General features: G+C 42.4%; 1 protein-coding gene across 2 annotated transcripts in view; it reads right to left on the minus strand.

The window, feature by feature from the left end:
• Positions 1-10,929, minus strand: part of peli1b (pellino E3 ubiquitin protein ligase 1b) — a 45,606-nt gene extending 34,677 nt beyond the window's left edge. For both annotated transcript variants that reach the window (XM_058398891.1, XM_058398888.1), the window contains exon 1: positions 10,508-10,929. The gene's annotated coding sequence lies outside the window, so the exon portion shown is untranslated. The remainder of the gene's footprint in view (positions 1-10,507) is intronic.
• Positions 10,930-12,593: the final 1,664 nt, after the last annotated feature.

Consider the following 12,593-nt stretch of genomic DNA (forward strand, 5'->3'; position numbering starts at 1 on the left):
CACACACACACACACACACACACGTCACTCCTAAATCCTGTCAGTTGGGACTGAGAAAATGAGTGTGTGTGTACTACAGAAAAGTGAGAAAGCGCAAGGACACACACACATTCTCTCTCACTCACTAACACTCGCTTTCATACACTCACTCACTCACTCTCACACACACACACTTATTCTCTCTCTCAAACACACATTCATTCTCTCCTTCACACTCTCTCACACACACTCACTACACTCACTCTCTCTCACACACACACTTATTCTCTCTCTCAAACACACATTCATTCTCTCCTTCACACTCTCTCACACACACTCACTACACTCACTCTCTCTCACACACACACACTTATTCTCTCAAACACACATTCATTCTCTCCTTCACTCTCTCACACACACTCACTACACTCACTCTCTCACACACACACACTTATTCTCTCTCTCAAACACACATTCATTCTCTCCTTCACACTCTCTCACACTCTCTCACACACACTCACTCTCTCTCACACACACACACTTATTCTCTCAAACACACATTCATTCTCTCCTTCACACTCTCTCACACACACTCACTACACTCACTCTCTCTCTCACACACTTATTCTCTCTCTCAAACACACATTCATTCTCTCCTTCACACTCTCTCACACACACTCACTACACTCACTCTCTCTCTCACACACACACTTATTCTCTCTCTCAAACACACATTCATTCTCTCCTTCACACTCTCTCACACACACTCACTACACTCACTCTCTCTCTCACACACACACACTTATTCTCTCTCTCAAACACACATTCATTCTCTCCTTCACACTCTCTAACACACTCTCACACACACACACTTATTCTCTCTCTCAAACACATTCATTCTCTCCTTCACACTCTCTCACACACACTCACTACACTCACTCTCTCTCTCACACACACTTATTCTCTCAAACACACATTCATTCTCTCCTTCACACTCTCTCACACACACTCACTACACTCACTCTCTCTCTCACACACACTTATTCTCTCAAACACACATTCATTCTCTCCTTCACACTCTCTCACACACACTCACTACACTCACTCTCTCTCACACACACACACACACTTATTCTCTCTCTCAAACACACATTCATTCTCTCCTTCACACTCTCTCACACACTCACTACACTCACTCTCTCTCACACACACACACTTATTCTCTCTCTCAAACACACATTCATTCTCTCCTTCACACTCTCTCACACACACTCACTACACTCACTCTCTCACACACACACATATTCTCTCAAACACACATTCATTCTCTCCTTCACACTCTCTCACACACACTCACTACACTCACTCTCTCACACACACACACACTTATTCTCTCAAACACACATTCATTCTCTCCTTCACACTCTCTCACACACACTCACTACACTCACTCTCTCTCACACACACACTTATTCTCTCTCTCAAACACACATTCATTCTCTCCTTCACACTCTCTCACACACACTCACTACACTCACTCTCTCTCACACACACACACTTATTCTCTCTCTCAAACACACATTCATTCTCTCCTTCACACTCTCTCACACACACACTCACTACACTCACTCTCTCACACACACACACTTATTCTCTCAAACACACATTCATTCTCTCCTTCACACTCTCTCACACACACTCACTACACTCTCTCTCTCTCACACACACACACTTATTCTCTCAAACACACATTCATTCTCTCCTTCACACTCTCTCACACACACTCACTACACTCACTCTCTCTCACACACACACTTATTCTCTCTCTCAAACACACATTCATTCTCTCCTTCACACTCTCTCACACACACTCACTACACTCACTCTCTCTCACACACACACACTTATTCTCTCTCTCAAACACACATTCATTCTCTCCTTCACACTCTCTCACACACACTCACTACACTCACTCTCTCACACACACACACTTATTCTCTCTCTCAAACACACATTCATTCTCTCCTTCACACTCTCTCACACACACTCACTACACTCACTCTCTCTCACACACACACACTTATTCTCTCAAACACACATTCATTCTCTCCTTCACACTCTCTCACACACACTCACTACACTCACTCTCTCTCTCACACACACACACTTATTCTCTCTCTCAAACACACATTCATTCTCTCCTTCACACTCTCTCACACACACTCACTACACTCACTCTCACACACACACACACTTATTCTCTCTCTCAAACACACATTCATTCTCTCCTTCACACTCTCTCACACACACTCACTACACTCACTCTCACACACACACACTTATTCTCTCTCTCAAACACACATTCATTCTCTCCTTCACACTCTCTCACACACTCACTACACTCACTCTCTCTCTCACACACACACACTTATTCTCTCTCTCACACACACATTCATTCTCTCCTTCACACTCTCACACACACTCACTACACTCACTCTCACACACACACTTATTCTCTCTCTCAAACACACATTCATTCTCTCCTTCACACTCTCTCACACACATACTCACTACACTCACTCTCTCTCCCACACACACTCTTATTCTCTCTCTCAAACACATTCATTCTCTCCTTCACACTCTCTCACACACACTCACTACACTCATTCTCTCACACACACATTCTCTCTCACACACTCTCTCACACACACACACACACTCTCACACACACACTCACACTCTTTCTTTCTCTCTTTCTCTCTCACACACACACTCATACTCTCTCTCTCACTTTAACACCTCAGGTCAAAGCTATTAATTATAGAAGCAGACGAGCTACAAAACCACTACAGGTGTTGAAATCAAAATAAACAGAGATAGAGAGAGATACACCTAAACATATATACGCTCAGAAACAAAAACTATTACACACACACACCTGCACTTACGAACGGCAGGTGAGAACAACCTGCTCATAACAGACGTGTACATGACATCTGCTCTTCACTTCTGCAGAAACCACACACACACACACACACACACACACACACACACACATATATATAGAAATCCATCATCGGCTAATCAGAAGACAACAATGACACAAAAGGCAGCACAAACGGCTCTCTCGCTTCTGCCCCAGGAAAGGAAAGTCATTACCCAATACAAAGGGAACGAAACAATGCACAGGGAACAGTGCTGTTTATGAAAAAAAAGGCCAATAAAATAAAAACGAGGCGAGAGAAGTGAAACAGCTGCCATTCTTTAAACATCAGCACTCAATGGGGAAACCAAATAAGGGCCGTGATCAAACTAAAAGCAGGGCTTCTCAAACATTACACAAGATTCAAGAAGCTTTATTGTCATTTCAACCACATATAGCTGACGCAGTACCTAGTGAAATGAAACAACGTTTCTCCAGGACCTGGTGCTACATAAACATACACCATCTGTAAAGTGTACAGATGCAACACAGGCATGACAAAAACCTACAATTTGCTTGTAAAGGAGTAAAATGCCATAAAGAGGGGCATTAATTAACTAAAAAATGTTCGGTGTTGCTGGTGTGGCATCAAAGGCAGATGTTATGCTAAGAAGGCCTGGGGCATAGTTCAGGACTCTGTGCTGGACACTTGAGATCTTCCACTCCAAACTTGGCAAACCATGTCTTCATGGAGTTTGTTTTGTGTACTGGGGCATTGTCATGCTTGTCTTATTGAAGCACATGATATACAACCAACTGTACACTATATTGCCAAAAGTTTTGGGACACCCCTCCAAATCATTGAATTCAAAGGTTGGGCTCGGCCCCTTAGTTCCAGTGAAAGGAACTCTTAATGCTTCAGCTTCATACCAAGACATTTTGGACAATTTCATGCTCCCAACTTTATGGGAACAGTTTGGGGATGACCCCTTCCTGTTCCAACATGACTGCACACCAGTGCCCAAAGCAAGGTCCATAAAGACATAGATGAGTGAGTTTGGTGTGGAGGAACCTGACTGACCGGCACTTCAACCTGATAGAACACCTTCGGGATGAATTAGAGTGGAGACTGTGAGCCAGACCTTCTCGTCCAACATCAGTTCCTGACCTCACAAATGCGCTTCTAGAGGAACGGTCAAAAATTCCCATAAACACACTAAACCTTGTGGAAAGCCTTCCCAGGAGAGTTGAAGCTGTTATAGCTGCAAAGGGTGGGCCAACTCCATGTTAAATTCATGTGCATGTAAAGGCAGACGTCCCAAAACTTTTGGCAATATGAGTGTATGTTTTATAGTGTGAGCAATGCGAGCCAAATAGTCGGGACGTTGAGCGACAGCCAAAACAAACAACCACTTCAATCAGAATTAATTACACCCAAATGCTGCTGAGGAATTCGGACTAAACACAAAAAGCACCAACACATCTGGAGCTTCTTCACATTTGTCCAAAATGATAGAAGACTGGCTTTCTTTCAGAAATACCACGTTCCTACGTTCACCACGTTCCTACGTTCCCACGTTCCAAGACATTTTGGACAATTTCATGCTCCCAACTTTGTGGGAACAGTTTGGGGATGACCCCTTCCTGTTCCAACATGACTGTACACCAGTGACCAAAGCAAAGTCCATAAAGACATGGATGAGTGAGTTTGGTGTGGAGGAACTTGACTGGCCTGCACAGAGTCCTGACCTCAACCTGATAGGACACCTTTGGGATGAATTAGAGCGGAGACTGCGAGCCAGACCTTCTTGTCCAACATCAGTGCCTGACCTCACAAATACCTGACCCTACAAATTTATATTCCCACAAAGTTGGGAGCATGAAATTGTCCAAAATGTCCTGGTATGCTCAAGCATTAAGAGTTCCTTTCACTGGAACTAAGCGGCCAAGCTCAACCACTGAATTCAATATTTTGGCCCAAAACTTTTGTCAACACAGTGTAGTATATTGTAGTGAGCTCAGGCACTGATGTAAGGTCAGGAGGCCTGATGCAACGTTGGTTTTCCAGTTCATCAGAAAGATGTTCAGTGGAGATCTGTGCAGGAAACTCAAGTTGTTCCACTTCAAACTACGTCTTCACAGAGATCAGTTTTGTGCACAGGAGCATTGTCCTGCTGGAACAGGGAAACTAAAGCTACAGCATTCCATACAACTGTGTGTTTCCAGCTTTCTGTTAACAGTTTGGAAAATAACCACATATATGGGTGTGATGTTAGGTGTGTACATACTTTTAGCCATACTATATAGTGCACTGTACCGGGAGATACTGTGTACAGCAACCCAGAGATCACTGTCTCTTAGTAAATCGTACCTATTTAAATAATTTTAAGCGACATGGGAAAGCCCTAGTAAAATTCTGGCTAGTGACAAAAACTGAGAATAAACTGCTCACAGATCGTTAGCAGGGTGATATCCCCAGAGTCAATGCCATACATGAGTATGGCTGATGCCACAATGGAACAGGGACTGGAATGGAACGGTTCAGATATACGCAAAAAGGGAAACATGTTTCGTCATTACTATTTATAACATGTTTCATGGTGTGAAGGGTTTTCCCAGGCTGACATGTAAAGCCAGAGATGCATTTTAACACCGTGTTCAACTGCGCTCCGTTTTTCCGACCACATTTTTGAATATCAACCAGCGTCAACTTGAAACGCGAAATGTTTTATGGTCTGTGAAAGAAAAGCAGCTGAGCGCTAACACTGTGTGTAAAATAACATAACTAGCATAATGTAATCTCGCGTGACGTGTACTGTTATTTATATCGAGGGTTGTTGTTGTTGCTGGAGGCGGACAGTATTTGCTCGATGAGATTTTGGCTGTGTGTCAAGTTTAATTGATGGCCCCTGCACAACACTCATCTTGAAACTGCTTTGGCGGCGAGCCAGTTCACACACCACGCACTCGATAATAAAAGTGTTTGAGCGAGACTTTTTTCTTCTTTGAGGAAAAGGAGAACAGGCTATGTGCTTACACGCCGCTTCCGTTTTTGTTTTCATGTCCTGTGGCGTGTGACTGTGCAGCACTGCGACAGCGATACTGCTGATTAGGACAGGAGCGCGGAAAGCAGAGGAAGTGCTGTTATGAGCAACACAACGGCGTTATCGCTGATCCTGTTGTTCGTTGCTGCGCTTCTGTCCAATCTTTTAGATCAACTTTATTTTATTGTGGCAGATTTTCTGAAGAAGACGAACCAGAAGGGCATCGATGCAGGACATCACAAATACTTTCACAATTATACACACGCAGACGGCGGAGATTCATCTGACCTGCCCCGCCTCGGCTATTGAGGCCCGTCTGGATTTAGATGCCAGATCTTCTTTCGGTGCCAACACTGACACCGAGTCCATTAAGTTGATGAGCATTGTGTTCTTTAATACAGAAACAATCCCATTGTCTAAAAATGTCTTTAAAACAAACCCAACACACGTAACAATGAAAATATTTATGGAAATGCGCTAATTGATAACCTCACCTCAGACTTAAGGGTTTAATTTCTGTACAGGATGTTTAACAGATCATTTCTCATAATCGTTAGTGCCGTGTTATTGCAGTAAAGCGTCTGTAAGCAAGGCCTTTCACAAGCTACAGCTTCACTTCATTTGGCCGTACTTGCGAGTCTCTTTAAATGACGGAAATAAATGCACTTTTTGTTGTTGTTCTTGAGGTGCAGCCGTTAATCTCTCTGACCTCTATTTACATAAGCCAGCTTACAGCACAAGTCCAGCAGGATACAGCGCTGAACAAACCCAGCTGCAAACAGCTGCTTTGCTGGCTTCTGTTTTGCTTTGCTGCTTCTACACACACACACACATCTGTATTTCTTACTTGTGAATTTCTGCACGTGTGGATCAGGTGTAGGATTGACAATTTTAGCAGGAACAGCATCGAGTTTCTTAATAAGCCGCAGGTCAACGCTCTTATCTATTTTTCACCACGGAAAGCGACACCGTCGGCTCGGCTCGGGTTTATTTAATTGAATTGAGGAGGCGCGTTCCTTTAAGCCTCTGAAGTGTAAAGCTGAGCGATAATCCAAATTTATAAACATAAGCGTGGACGTGTTATTTGCTTTATTGACGTTATTTCGGAAAATTCGATACCGTTCCGCGCAGCTGTGAAGTTACAGCTCAGCTCTTTCAGAGCGCAGTCGGTCGGTCAGTCGGCTGCTCAGCAACATTAACAAGAGTAGTATTGATATAGAATCTCGGCCCAGCATTACACCCCCTTTTCTTCCGACTAAGGCTCCATGTGAGCTAATCAAGAGGATCCACGATCTCATCAATCATGGTCTGGGGTCTCACGACAACAGTGTCAGTGTACATTGGGGAAAACAATTCACTCTAAACTAATCAACTGCGAATTAAACTTTTACAAGTAGTACTTTTTATGTTAAGAGCAAATAAGAGTCCTTTCTCTTGTCTTCTTGCTTCTTATTAACCTTTGTCTCTTTATTTTTTTCGCAGCATTTCCTCCCACCTCTCCTGATGTTTCCTACTGTCTCTGTTCCTCTTTCCAGTATTTTTCATCTCCTCTTCCTCCCTACACCCCGTCCTTCTCCAAATCTTCTCACTATTTTCCCCACAATGACATTTGTGTCCACTATCTCTTCTCCCCAAAATAATCTCTTTCATAATGTCTTTGTTTCCCATTTGTTTCCCACCTTGTATCTGTCTCCTTAACCCTATCACTTTTGCCATGTCCTTGTCTCTGGATTTCTCTTCCTCTTCTTCGTGTGCACTTCCTGTTATTCCTTTCATCCTGTTCTTATATATACACTTCCTCTGTCACTGAGTGAGATGGACGGAATATGTATTTAAATGATCGTTTCAGTCCTGCTGACGTTTTAACAACAGAATGAGGAAATATGTCAAAAACAACGGGAAATGAAATGAAAATGATTTCTTGGGAAATGAAGTTGTGCATGTGTTTCGAGGTTTGAGGAGGGGCGCGAGTCCTCCTGATGAAAAAAGTTTCAGCACTATGTCCACTCTGTGTCTCGGTCTCTTTTCTCCTCTGCTTGTCTGTTGATGTTAAATATGAATAATTCAAGCTGGGCTTTACACAAAGCAGGCGATGGCGTGCCATCCAGACGGCCCGAGGTTGAGGGGGGTTTACGTTCAAGAGAGGGGTCAACAAAAGCAATACAGACCGGCGTGTCAACGCGGGACAAAGGCGCCCATTCGCCGGGCCAGATGCCAGGCCTAAAGGCTTGATCTGCCTATGCAAATCATCCAGCGCACTTTGACTTAACAGAACAATGGTCCAACACAAACGAGCCAGAATGCAATGCAAATAGCAATAAGCCAAATCAAAGAGCAATCTGTAAAATGCGTCACTGCTTCGGCTCCATAATTTAAAGCCGCGATCGACATAATGACCGCCGTTGTTCTAAGCCGGTTCAACAGGTTTGCATCGGGAAATGAAGCCAAATCAAATCTGTGCACTGATAAAAAATTTTTTTTTAAAAAAAAGGAATTAACTTTTTACACCAAGTTACACCAAGGACTTACACCAAGTCCTTATCGTAAGGAAGTCCATTTAACAGACCATGGAACAAAAGTCACTTTTGGATGCTTTAATTAAGATAAATTCAACCAGGGAAAAAAAGAGAAGCGTCACAAAGCAATCTCATAAAAAAACGCCAACAAACCCAAAAATCTTAAACAAATCAAATCCGCCCAGGATGACTGACATGTTGATCTTTATAATTAACATTTTATGAATTTTTTCCATTTAAACGTCTCGATCTGTTCTCAGTAAGGCCCTGTGCACACAAATAAGTTGTTATTTAAAAACGCATATGTTTCTATATATGCGTTTTAGTCAAGGAAAACGTATCTTTTCGAAAACACTCTCTGAGGTGGATAAATTTGAACACATCGTTTTCACCTTGCAGTGTGGAGTGTGAAAACTGAGCCTTTTCAAAACGATGACGCATTTTTAGTCATGTGACCGATTCAGCTAATTTCCTCGATATATTGCTGTGACGTTTCGAAGAGCCGGAAAGTAAATAAATGCCAGACAGAAAGTTTTCCTTATGCACAGTACAGGGACGTAAGCGTTTTCAGACGTTTCAGTGTGGATGACCAACTTTTGGGAAACGATTGAAAACATAGAGCGTTTTTAGACGACAACGCCGTTTTCAAATCTACACCTATTAGTGTAGGTGTAGCCTAAGCCTCCCGGTTTTCTACATTACGCACAATCCTGAACATCTTTCTCTCTATTCCGTTTACATTTCTGGCATAGTGACTTACAGTTTATCTCATTTTAGACAACGGAGAAATCGCGGGTTAAGGGCCTTGCTCAAGGGTCCAGCAGTGGCAGCTTACTGGACCTAGGATTCGGACTCACAATCTTCCAAACAATAGTCCAATGCCTTAACCACTAAGACATCATAGGGGACCTTAGTGGCTTCTTAGCCGAGCCAGGATTCGAACTCACAACCTTCCGATCCAACACCTTAATCACTAAGCTACATCTTAGTGAACCTAAGTGACCTGGGATTCAAACTCACAACCTTCTGATCAGCAGTCCAACACCTTAACATCTTAGTGGCAGCTTAGTGGACCTGGGATTCGAACTCACAACCTTCTGATCAAACACCTGAACCTTAGTGGCAGCTTAGTAGACCTGTAGCCAATCAGTAAGTCCAACACCTTAACCACTAAGCTACCACATTCCCCACATCTAATACCATGGACCAGTAGTCCAACACCTTAACCAGTAACCTACCACATCTTACTAAGTGGACCTAAGTGGCAGCTTAGCTGACCTGGGTTTCAAACTTACAACTTTCTGGTCAGTAGTCCAACAAAACTACCACGTCCCCCACATCTAATAACTCCAGCATCATCGTTGCCCTCATCATCTCCTCCAGACCTAACCACACAAGCCAGGTCTCGGTCATAACACTAGCAGCACTGCATTCTGGGAGTCCAACATCTCTAATACTTTCGTTAATATGGCGTTAAACTACGCTGGAGTGACACGAGGACAGGTCTAGCACTGATCTTCGTAGGAATTAACATCGAATCCTGAATGTTGTCCTACGGTGGGCTGAGATTTGTTTACTTATTTCTCATCATTCCAGCTATTAACATTGTCACCCTGTGACGTCAGCACTGGACTAGACTCAGTAAACATCATGAATATTTCAGTATATATATGGAATTGTTTCTTTAATAATAAAAATAATAAAAAAATATATAGAGAGTGTTATTAGACAAAGGCGAGTTAAAAAGAGGGGAAATAATGTCTTTTGGGAATAGAGCATAATAATAATATTTCAGTAAAATATACCTGACATTAAATTTATCATGACCATAAGGGAAAAGTTTTAATCAAAGCGTGAAATAAATTAGCATACAACATAAAATGCGGGTAATTTATTAGCTATCATTATTTATTTTACGAAAAAAAGGGTGGAACGGGTGCGTTAAAATAACACCACACCTCTGGGGTAGATATAAGACTTCCGAATAAATAAATAAATAAACAAACAAACAAACAAATAAATAAACAATTTTGTAGGATACTTACCCTGATAACGGGGTTTTTTTTTTGCGCACGTGAGATTCGCTTCGTTATAAAAAAGACTCGGTTAGCTCCAGCGGTTAGCAGAAAAAAAAAAATATATATCTATATAAATAAATAAACAATAAACAAAAAAAAAGAAAATACACAGTACACACTGTGCTAGCTAACAAAGCCACCTGCTAACAAAGACAGGGGTGCGAATACTTTTGGTGTTTCTTCGGGGTAGAATACGGAGCCAGGTCAGGCGTGAGGCGGAATAACGGCCGGTCTCGCGCACGCCGAAATTTTTCAAAAACCTCACAATTGCGGTTGTTGTTGTTGTTGTTTTTGTTTATTATTTTATAATAACTGACGCGAGGCTCGCGCCGTCTCTCTCATCTCTCAGGTTCTCAGGTCTGAACATAAACAGATGGTGGTGTGGCGTCTAGTAGTGGGCGGGGAAAGAGGCGAGGACGCGTCACGTGCGCCTTGGCATTCTGGGAAATGTAGTGCTAAAGGGGGACGCGCGTTGCTAGCTAGCGACGTTTGTAAGGTTTTGTTTTTTTGAGGATAAAAGGAACAAACGTTTTAATAATTAAAGCCTCGACGTTTTAGTGAGGTCTAGTGGGTTTTTGATTGCTGGGGAAATACAAAATTGTTCGGGTTTTATTCCTTTCCCATGATTTGTCAGTCCATAAAACTCATTTGAATTGAATTTTCGATGATAAATCCCCCAATACAGTTTCTAAACACTGCATCCAAATGTCCTTAACCCAGGAACATAGCACACGGCTGATATTTTCTTTCTTCACATAGATAGATAGATAGATAGATAGATAGATAGATAGATAGATAGATACTTTATTCATCCCAAAGGGAAATTTACATATGCTAGGTTTATAGGAATTTAGTGTCAGCCATGATACAGTACCACTAGTGGTTACAGGGTTTAGGGTCTTGCTTTAGGTTTTTGAGTTTGGTGATGCTGAGACCTGAACCTATTGCTCCTTTAACCCACTGAGCCACCGGCGACGGCTCGGCTTATGTTAACCTGTGCAGCTAGCTTTACTGTAACTAGCAAAATAATCTGGCTAACATTATAAGCACTGAGAGGTGAAGTGAATAAGACTGATGATCTCCTCATCATGGCACCTGTTAGTGGGTGGGATATATTAGGCAGCAAGCAAACATTTTGTCCTCAAAGTTGATGTGTTAGAAGCAGGAAGAATGGACAAGCGTAAGGATTTGAGCGAGTTTGACCAAGGGCCAAATTGTGATGGCTAGACCACTGGATCAGAGCATCTCCAAAACTGCAGCTCTTGTGGGGTGTTCCCGGTCAGGGTCAGGGTCAGGGTCATGGGCGGCCAAGGCTCATTGATGTACGTGGGGAGTGAATGCTGGCCCGTGTGATCCAATCAGAACAGACGAGCTACTGATGCTCAAATTGCTGAAGAAGTTTATGCTGGTTCTGATAGAAAGGGGTCAGAATACACAGTGCATGACGGGTCAGGGCTGTTTTGGCAGCAAAAGGTCGACCAACACAATATTAGGCAGGTGGTCATAATGTTATGCCTGATCGGTTTAAGGCTTACAAAGCTATTGCTCTTATAAACATTCGGTTATGTGTATGTTTTTACATTAACTCTGTTATAGTCTGGATGTATTAACGGGTGATTAAGTCTAAACCTAAAGTGTCCTCCCCAGCTAATCTGAGGTCAGTTGATTGAGAACAGGGTTTCCACCTAGTAGCTATTAGTTCCTGTTATCACTTATGTCATTCATATGGCATTCAAGCTGCCAATAGCAGAACCAGTACCATGACACATTCAGTGGAATTGCTTTGGTGTTATATTACCTCACTGATTCAGTGATTAAATCCTTCTAGACTTCTAAAATTCCTATATTACACCTTTGATATATTACACATTTTTTTATTGTCTCACACCATCACAGCTTTTTTTCCGCTGCTGTCCCACTTTCTTTCGAAACTATGCTAATAATGCACATACATTAGCACATTTGGGCTGTTAAATTCAGTGTCTTACCTTGAAGCTCATCATGGTTTTTTTTAGTCTTGTTCTATAGAAACAGCCAAAGAGGGAGAATTTCT

Source organism: Hemibagrus wyckioides, linkage group LG09 (genome assembly GCF_019097595.1).
Source record: "Hemibagrus wyckioides isolate EC202008001 linkage group LG09, SWU_Hwy_1.0, whole genome shotgun sequence".
Lineage (NCBI taxonomy): Eukaryota > Metazoa > Chordata > Actinopteri > Siluriformes > Bagridae > Hemibagrus > Hemibagrus wyckioides.